The following is a 10,548-nucleotide window of genomic DNA, read 5'->3' on the forward strand; positions in this document are numbered from 1 at the left end:
GACACACGGCGAGTATGCGTTCTTTGCTTGCCAGTAGTTTTATTGAATTGGAACTCAATGCTGTCTAGCATAGAATCCATCAAAATTAATACACAGGAATGTCTGTGTTCTGAGGATGCAGAGGAAAGACCCTAAAATGGCGGACACACTGTTCATGAGGTCCCAGTCCATGCTATGTAGCCTGGGGGATCCGGCATGGTGGTGGGGCACTGTGGCAGGAACAGTCTCAAGTCGCTGTCCTTGGGGGTTAAAGGGCCCTCCCCTCACCCGTTATGTGGGTGCATATACATGGACTACCTGCCGGTTCAAATCAGCATACCAAGGCCTCCTCTTCCTGCTTTGTTATCGGTGCTGCCGGACTGATTTATTTCCCCTGATGTTCAATATGGGAACCGGTTCCAGTCCTTTTAAATCCAAACCTAATTTAAGCATATTTAATGACTATGTATCATTATCATTTACTTGGTGTCTTCATTATTATTAGAAATGTGCCTATTACTGAAACATGGCTCACTGACTCATTTAGCCCCCTCCTTCACCCTTGTGGAGTAGCCATCATGCATGCAAAAGATTTGAGACCACTGTGTCCTAAATACAGACCGCTCTCTCCACCACCTGCAGGATGATCGCATGCAGCGGATCCGGTGTTCTTCGAAATCATTCATGGACCCCTTACAAGCAAGCACCTCCTCATTAAAAAAGACCAAACCCGTGGCTCGAGAACAGCGCCATCCCCTCATCTAGGCACTTCCATGCCCTCTGTGTCATCCTCGACCTGAAAGTAAGGTTCATAAAATAACACGGGCGTGTGGCCGTATAAAAGTATTAAGTAGAACTCCATCCCATAATAGGGGTAACCAGCCCTAAACATAAGGGGTGTATCAGCCACTTTTACTCCCTAAAAAATACTCCCAACAAAAAATAGGAAACAGACACTTAGGACCTTGTGCCCCTGCTTTCACCCAAACAGCTCCATGGATATGTTTGGACCAGTAATGCATGAAGAACCAGAGGAGGAATCGACTATTACAACTCCTGATTGGGAGAAGTAAACATGTATATTTTAATGTGCATGAATAACTAAGTACAAAGAAATAATTATTAAAAAAAACATTTCCAGTTTTCCAGTTAAAACATTTTTACTCGCTTCTAAAATGATCCCATTGGAAAATGGACTTACATTTTTACTCCCCCAAAAAATCATTTTACTCCCAACTTAAAAAAATTGGGAATGAATTACTCCCACTTCAAAATCTTATCTGGAGCACTGGGGGTAACTGCAGTGAAACAATAACCTAACATAGACTCCAAATGCAAGACCCCTCCCTCGCCCGGGTGTCATGGTCTGACCATGCTCTGATCCACTTGCCCATCCTCCTGCCCACTTAACCCACTCAGAACAGGGCAATGACTCTAAGCCCAGTTCAGATCAGACAAAAATCCACTATCTGACAACTTCAGAAACGCTCTCCTCGGCAGCCTCCAATCCATGGACTTGCAGGCACCGACCCTTATCATCCTTATGCCACTAAGAGACAAAGCCACATAAGCTATGGAAGCTTGTGCTCCCTCCTTCAAAGAGGGAAAAGCAGACCACAAGACAAAGGTTGTACTGAGGAGCCGCCTGCAGCCATAAAGCAACTACACTGCAAACAGGAGGTCCTGGGCTGAAAGGGAGAGACCTCCACCACCAGGACAACACCCAGGAAGGCCCGCACAATCTACCAGGAAGCCATCTTCATCCACCGAGCAAATCACAACACCTCTGAAATCACAGCTATCATCAACATCCAAAGAGAGCCACTCAGAGTAGTCCAGCATTGAGTCACCACAAAAAGCGCATAGCCACGAAACCCCAAATCACAGGTTCCCTGCAACAGTCTCTCCACTTCCAAAAAATGGACAAGGACAAGACAGCAATCGCAAACGTCAACAGCACCACCATCGACTCACCCCCACCCCAATAAACCTCATAGGCAACAGGCATCACCCAGACCATGGCCAAAATACATGCTACACTATCTCCCCGTCCATGTCATTCCTTATCTGCCTTCTGCAAAGGCTTCAAATCCTCCAAAGAAACAGGTGACCCTTCCACCCCGCCCGGGAGCTATAGCATCAGCCCAGGCTTAGTAACACCATGCAGGAAGTGACAGAATCCTAGGCGAGGGGCGACGCACCCCACTCTGACTCAAGGATAAACCATAATGTTGATGATTATTGACACTAGACATAGTAAAGCGGTCTCCTTTCAAAGATATCATTATTCCAGAGGAATGTGCGCGCCTTGAATGTGTTCTCACAGAAGGTTCAGGGGATAGATCTGTGCTGCCGGCCATGCTGTGCTTTAAAGTGCATTTACAGGCGTGTATGGCACGTAAATAGGTGTTTTGCCCAAGATGTGTGGCAGGGTGTTCGTTAGACATGTCCACATATGTAGCCATGATATGGTTGAACACATGGGTGTATTTATTTTTATTTTATTCTTTTTTGTGAGCATTTCTAGAAGCACAGCAAGCCCTCGTCATATGGGCGCTAGTTGCATGTAACTTAGTATTTTTCGGGGATGTGAGTCATAGATCAACCAACAAGGAATGTGGTGCCCCCGACTAGAGACCTTTTAATAATGAAATTTACATCCATAGAATCCTGGAATTTAACAAACATGTTGATTTACTTCCATACTTGCGGTTAGGGCAGTATTCAGCACTTTGTGATGTCACTTTACCAAACATCCTCTGATTTTCCATCTACCATAGAGACATCAAGCCATTTGTACATGTATACCAAGTTTCACTGGTCATCCCAGGCCTGCATAGTGTACTCTCTTTTCAAAATGTAATGTGATGTAATGGCCATTTGTATAGCGTCTTTCACCATTGTATAGTCTCAATGCACTGTAGGTTGAACACCCTTGGGGACAGAAGTCCATTTGTGGGAAATTCGTCAGAGTGTTATAGAATGCATGTGCACATTTTGGCCAATAAAGCTTGCATGTCCCTCAAAATACAACATTTTGAAGCTATATTGATCAAATTCGGTTCATCTGTGATATCTGCTTCACAATGATTTATTTGCCCATCACTCATTGCACATCAAGGAACATTATTTACCATGTTAGCCTGCTAACACTGCACTCACTGTTAGCACTAGTGACTGCTACAAGGATCTCCCATTGACATGCCAGGGGTAGAGTTGAGTAAATGGGAGCTGTGCCAGAGAAGAATTGTGCCGTTCCAGAAGGAGTATCGTCCCCGTATTTACTAATGTCTGTACTTATCATTTCTGCTTCTGCCTCCCATAAATTCAAATCAGATTCCTTCAGATATTCTGCAGAAGTAAACATTGGGATATTCTCAAGAAGAAGCATCAACAAAGGGCTTCATATGCTGAAACAATGGCGGTTTGTGTCCTGGTATGGAAATGGAAATGCCGTGACACCATCAGCTGTGGTATGAGCATATCACAGTATCCCACTTGTAAAGAAAAGGGCTATCATAATCTGTATATGGGAGTTAACATCACTTAGTTCAATCATCCCATTCATCTGGGCATAGGTACCATTCTTAAAAAGTGGAACACCAACCAAAGAAACATTGCTAGCGAGACTAACTGTTATGGTTGTGCTTTCAATCCCAACCTTGCATTGCTAAAGAGAGTCGATACTCAAAAGGAAATTGTGTCAAACCCCTGCGGCAAACATCATCCGGAATTGCAGTGCACCACCCTCCCAGCCAAGATACATTATTACCAAACAAGTCTTAGCATTTTCAAGGAGATACTCAGAAGGCCAAACATCCAGCACAGAACCAAGCCAGGTCCTCCCGGATGAGGCAGCAGCTTTCTGCCCCAAAAAGATCTTTGATATCAAAAACTCATCCCAAAATACTGTTTAATATCACCCTAAGGATGACAAAACCAACTTCTTCCGTCAATACCTTTCACCCATCCCCTCCGAAGGCTATCATGATAACTCAGAAACTGAAAGCCTCTGATGCCCAAAATGATCCGTGTTCAGCCATCTTTCTAAAACATCACATTGACACTCTTGCACTTTCCTTGCTGCCCTATGCAATGCCGCCTTCACTTCTGGGTGCAGCTCCTGAGCTCGGGAAAAAGGACACCATCGCCACAATCCCGAAGAACCAAAATGCAGACCCAGCCAAACTATCCAATAATTGACCAATTGCCGATATTGACTTTAAAGCCAACATTTTAGACAAGGTGGTGACTTCACAAATCCAGGCATACTTGGAGGAAGTCAAATTATTCCATGCCAGGTAATCAGGTTTCAAACCATCCTGTGGCACTGAAACATTAATGAGCGCCAGAAAAAAATATCCTACGTCCTGGGATACCAACAAACCTGCTGCCAAGATGCTGTTCAACCTATCTGCAGATTATGACATGGTAGGACATAGCATCTTACTCCACAGAAGGCAGGGTACTTTGGTTTTGGCACCCAAGTGCGGTCATGGTTTGAATCATTCTTTAAAGACTGATCTCAACAGATCAAATGTGGCCCTTTCCTTGCAGAGCCATCATCACCCCCTGGTGTTCTCCCGCAAGGATCTACCTGCTCACTTTCGTTCAGTGCCGATATGAAACCCGTGACGTCCCTCTTAGTCTCGATGGACTGTGCATGCAAGTGCCACGCCGATGACATCCAGATCCTGATTGAGCTAAACGCTAGCTCTAACCTACTTAACCCCATCAGGTGTCAGGCAATGTCTCTGGCACAAGTCTATGTCCCACTTTGTTGACACCCTCATAAACAGTGTCACCACCTGTTCTCATGTTCATGCTGTTGTACAGGAACCCTTAAGGGGAATGCCTCCACCACCTGTAGATATGCCATTGTAAGTCATTTCCGGTTGAAATACAAATAAATAAAAATAAAAATAAAGTCATAACATTTGGCCTAAGGAATACCCTACAGCTACATTTTCCCTTGCCCAGACCATTGCCCCCTATCAATTCTCACCTTCATGGAAAAAACATATAAGGCCCAATCAACAACTCTGTGTCCTTCGAGGTCCAGGTTAATGCCTCCTGCAGAAACGCCATCTTTCAACTCTGCCTACTTCAAAACGTAACCGCCCGCCTCCTTCCTGAAGTTTGTTCAAAAAATGGAACTCGTGGAGGCACTAATTAATCTTACTGCACCTACTTACACTACTGCACTATCTTGCTACTAGGCACTCCTGGTGACCTATTTGAGAAACTAAAAACGGACCCACCGCCCCTGAAGGCAGCCCTTCAACCACGTGACTCCATGAATGAAAGGATGGCCTGCTAGGCATTACTTCCTCTTTTTAAGAAACTAAAGGTGTGCCCAGCTCACCAAAGGAATAATACCAGTGTGCCCCAGCTCACTGGTATTATTCCTTTGGTGCTCCCGAACCCTCCTTTTGTTTCTAAAGCACATGCCCTGACCCCCCACAAGCAGTCATTCAGTAGGACTCAGAGACCGTGATTTGTAGCAAAAAGGAAGGGCTGGGCGCACCAAAGGTATACTACCAGTGCACCCCAGCTCTCCTGCTTGACTCCCATAAGGAGCCAAACATTTTCCAGGCCCCCACAACACATAGGCAGAGCTGTGGGACCTCTAGTGAACATGGCATCCCGGGCACCTGTTGCTGCATCCAGCCGATTGTTTGAGGGCCTTTGCAAATGGTATTACAATGCAGCAGGGTTCAACAAGCTTGGTCTATTGCGAGATGACACAATTTATGAAGATGATGATGTCAAGGAAGCCGTAAAGAGGCTCCCACCAAAGGCTGTCGATGTCCGAAACTTTCGCATCAAGGGAGCATTGGATCTGACCGCTATGCAACAAGTGCTTCCAAAGGAAATGTGGACAAAATATGAGGAGGAAGATTATTACCTTACGCCATACCTGAAGGAGGTTATTCGTGAAAGGAAAGAACGGCAAGAATGGGACAAAAAATAATACACTAATGCAAGAAATCTGTTTTTCAGAATCTCTAATTAAATATGCTGTACATTTTCTGTAATAAAAAAAAAGAAAAAAAAATATTTTAAAAAAACATGCTACACATTGATCCTGTGCAGTAGTGCTGTACTCTGTGCTGTACTCTGTGTTGTAACACGCTAAATAACCTTACAGGGGGCATGGCCTAAGTATGGGGTGGGTGGGATGCAGAAACCCATATCAAGACCGTGCCTCCTAACTAGAGCCCCCCTCGGTTCTGAGACCAACTTAAAGCACTGGCACAACCCTCTCACAAAAAAGGACATTACCAGAGTGTTATCAGGTTTTGATACTTGGAAGCATGCTGGGAACTGGCATTGCAAGTTGCCATGAGTGAGCTAAGAGACAAATAACCTTGCGTTGTGTAATATATGAATGGTCACTAGTATTATATATGATATGATATGATATGGCACTTATTAACGCAACTGTACACAAGTGTTTCTAGGTGCGACAAGACAAGGAGGGGGAAACAAAGGGAGGCCAAAACAACGATCTTACTAGGCCTTGTGTCATTCAGATCGTGCAAGTGCGGGGAAAAGGGAAGGGGAGAAGTGCAGATAAATCACTAAATGCAGCCAGCATGTGGCTCATACATGCAGAGAGAAGGGACTGCAGGGTTGCAGGAACAAACCCTTAAGTGCTGGGGGAGTCCTGAGTCAGTGCAAAGGCAACTGGAAATGCAAGAGTCTGGGCCCGAGTTCAGAAGATATCCAGGTGACCAGTGCGTGGCAAAGTCAGGTGCATCAGCAGGGGAGAGGAAGAGCGAAAGCAGAAGCGAAAAGGAAAGTCTTGAATTGCTTCCGGAATCGGAGGTGGTCCTGCTAAAGTTTGAGAAAGGCAGGGAGACTTTTCCAGAGGGAGGTCCCAGACGAGGATATACATCTGCCCACAACTCTCTGCTTGGAGAAGTGTCTGACCCTCAGAGAGTTGGAGGTGGATGAGTGGAGAGCTCGAGAAGGAAGATGTTTTGGAAGAGAAAGTTGAAGGTAGAGCGGTCCCAGGCCACAGAAAGCCTTGTGGACGATGCAGACGATCTTTAACTTGAACCTTGAGGCCACTGGGAGCTAATGAAGAGATTTCAGGGCTGGAGAGATACGATCCCTGGGCTTGAGGCCAAGGACAGGTCTCGCAGTCCTGTTCTATGTGGAGCAACTCTATAGTTTAGCAAACCATGTGTGAGACTTTTTCCAGGGACTACCAAAATTGACAGACAAGAACCAGTGGGTCTCATGAAAAGTTTAGTGGTGTGAGAAAAAGTGACGGTAAACGGCAGCAATTCTGTTACAGACAATTCACTGCCACATTCCTGCAGCAACAAAGTTTAAAAATAAAGTGCAGGTAATACCTCCAGAACTTTACTTCCATATAATGGAGGGTGTACCGCAGGCGAAATTACCATCCATGGTAAAATCTCCAAATCCCGAATAGAGTCCTAGAGACTTCAAGAATTGGCATTAACGCCAAAATTCGGTGATTCATAATTGGAAAATTTAGCCCGATTAGGAGTGCTGGAATTGTTAGACAATTTTGGCAATATTCAGTGAAATTAAATGACGTTGTCAAACACTTTGGTTAAGTGGTGAAACCAGGATTGGACAGAGTCTGAAATATATGCACTTGAACACATATCTTCAGACCAGGCAGTGTTCCAACATGTCTTCATGCCTTTAAAGCGATTAACTTGATAAAGGCTTGGGGGACAGAGTATGAGGAGACTATAGTGGGCCTCATTACAAGTATGACAGTGCAGGAAAAAAATGGCAGTAACGTGGCAGTAATTCAGTTACCAGAATTGTATATTTATGTCCAATGTTCTAATAAAATCAAAGTATCTGTTAAATCCGTGCAGTTTTGGCCAGGAATGTTTTATTCACATTCCTGTTTTTGTAATAAGATTTATTCTTGATGTAATCTGTTGGGTGATCATATTTTGCCATCAATATACATTTAGCCAATACATTTCGGTAAGAACCTTCATCAGGGCTGTATATAGGCTCTTGATTACATCATCAAGCTGAGCATAGTAATACATTTGTCAATACAAGTACATTAAATGGTTTATATACAATACATAAACAAATTCACACATACCATTTTGTTTGTCCCACGAGTATTCAATTGGTACGCCAGAAAAAATGAATGAAAAACAGAAATTGCCATTTAGTATCAGCGTTACAAACCCTATGTACACGGTTTAAGGACAGAAGAGTGTCCTACCTGATCACTTTCAATGCGCTATCTCTGTCAAATATAATAAGCCCCAAAGGCTTTTATTCATCTAATTCGTTTTGCAACGCTCACGGATACAGCCACGTGTGTTGCAGATGCGTGGCGAAACGCATATGTCAATCGTGTCTCTGTGAAAGAAACAGGCTATTAGACAGCCGTTCCAACATGTCTTTTGTGATTGTATAGATCAAAGCGGCGATTGTTCTTCGACGCTTACCTTCAGTTCCTGCGTTGTTCTACCTTCTGCAGAGAGACATGCTTGTGCATGCCTCTTAGTTCTATTTAAACGTTGCCTTGGAGACGGTGGCGAGGCGCCGTGGTCCGACAGGAATGCCGCAGCACGTACGCCTCGCGCCCCACCCCCGGGTGTTTACCCTGGGGCGGGGATGTCTCTCCTCCCAACAGATTACATTAAGAATAAATCTTATTACAAAAACAGGAATGTGAATAAAACATTCTTGGCCAAAACTGCACGGATTTAACTGATACTTTGATTTTATTAGAACATTGGACATAAATATACAATTCTGGGAACTTGCAGCCCTCCCTAGGAGCAAACTGAGAAGCAGCAGTTATAATAAGGCAAAGTTGCCTTGTTTTGGTTTTTTTTGTGGTTTATCGAGGGCCTTGTGCTATAGGACCAGTTTAAACTGGCAGCTCCAGGTTAAAATTATTGAAAACTAACTGAGAGATTTACACATTGAATAGAAATGAGTAAACATTGTGGTGCCCACCACTCCGGTATTTGTTCTAGTAATTCAGTTACCGCCACTTAACTGCCGCATTCCTGCACTGCCATACTATGAGTTTGGTAGTGGGGTGCAGGAATTACCTCCAGCAAATACCTGGAAGTTAATCTACTGCCGACTGCTAAATTTTGCCAGAATTAATGCGGTGGAACTACCACAATGGGTAGTTCCGTCGAAATCCCTATGAAGTCCGATTGGACTCTGAAAATAGGGACTTGCACTGCTGTGCCGCCACTTTTAATCTTGCGCTATGTCCACGGGACCAAGTAGCAGCAGTGGTAATCGATTTTGGCAGTAGTCCGGCAGAATTACCGCTGAACTACCACCAAACCCGTAATGAGGCCTATATATGTCATCTTACCTGAAGTAATTGTAGCTTTCAAGCTCCTGGCAAGGGAAAGATTAGCCCTCCTAAATTTGGGGCAGTTGCAGACAGGACGCAGCACTCTGCCGTTATGCTCTGTCCGGGACTCCGATTGGTAAGGGATGCTATGGCAAGACCCTGCATATTCAACACATGGAGAGCAGGGCATTTACATTTAAAGAATCAACAATCGTGGCCAAGTGGAAATCTATGTACAGTTGTGCAAGGCAGCTCTGTTGCTTTTCTGAAAGTTGGACATGTTTTTCTGCGTGTACGCTATTTGCACTCACCTGGTATTCCAGCGTTCCTGTTAAAAGCAGGAGCAGAGTGCGTGCACAGGCGAGTGCAATAGTAAGTGCAGTAGTGGCAGGAAGCTCTGTTCTATATGTTTTTCTGAGTGTACCTGGAATTACAGACTGCTCGTTAAAAGCAGGAGCGCTGCACACAGCGCACGCGCAGACAAGTGCAAGACTGAGTGCATTTGTAGCAGTGGTCGGCGGTGGAAGTGGGAGAGTCTATTTTATACTTAAATTCTTGCTTTGTATTTCTATTGTGCTCAGAATGCTTCATCAATGTTGCAAATCTTACAATTGAAGAAGTAAGCCTGAGACATCAAAGGCACAGATGTCTCAAAGCTCATGTCCGATAAAGGAGCCAATCTTGCCTGGAACCAACCCGGCACTTGATCCCTCGCAATTATTGGAGGATTTGATTACAGAAACTGAGCGGGTCATGGTTCCTAAGAAAAAATCTAAAGCTAAAATCACAGATGTGTTCCATTCAGATATTGCAGAAGATCCTTGCTGTTTAACTACTGCCATGCAGGCTCAATTTTCTCCACTTGGTCAGACGTCAGCTTGGTCGGCATTTGAAACTGACTTCACTTTGGTTTCGATTCCGTGAGCGGGGGAGGAGCTAGGGGGCGCAATACAGGTTTCTGAAGATGCCCCTTTCCTTTGTCAAGGTCACCAGTATTATTTCAACAACACACACTGTTAAGAGAAAATTCTATTCTTTCTTCTAGTGAACTCTATTAGCCCTACTTTAATTACAGCACTCAAGTTTATTCGTAATTCATGTGTAACTTTGTATAACAACATAACAGAGAACTTGAAGGGCCACACCATTCTGTTAAATTAAATATCAATTGTTATCCATAAACTATGTGCCTTTTCCAGTTGGCAATCAGGCTTATGTACCATTTGCAC

The 10,548-nt window shown here is 44.3% G+C and overlaps 1 pseudogene; it reads left to right on the forward strand.

Annotated features, from left to right (window-relative positions):
- The first annotated feature begins 5,597 nt into the window (after positions 1-5,597).
- LOC138521722 (cytochrome b-c1 complex subunit 7 pseudogene) lies at positions 5,598-5,974 on the forward strand (annotated as a pseudogene).
- The last annotated feature ends 4,574 nt before the right edge of the window (positions 5,975-10,548 follow it).

The sequence above is a fragment of the Ambystoma mexicanum genome, chromosome 1q (assembly GCF_040938575.1).
Source record: "Ambystoma mexicanum isolate Mex_15411 chromosome 1q, UKY_AmexF1_1, whole genome shotgun sequence".
NCBI classification, from domain to species: domain Eukaryota; kingdom Metazoa; phylum Chordata; class Amphibia; order Caudata; family Ambystomatidae; genus Ambystoma; species Ambystoma mexicanum.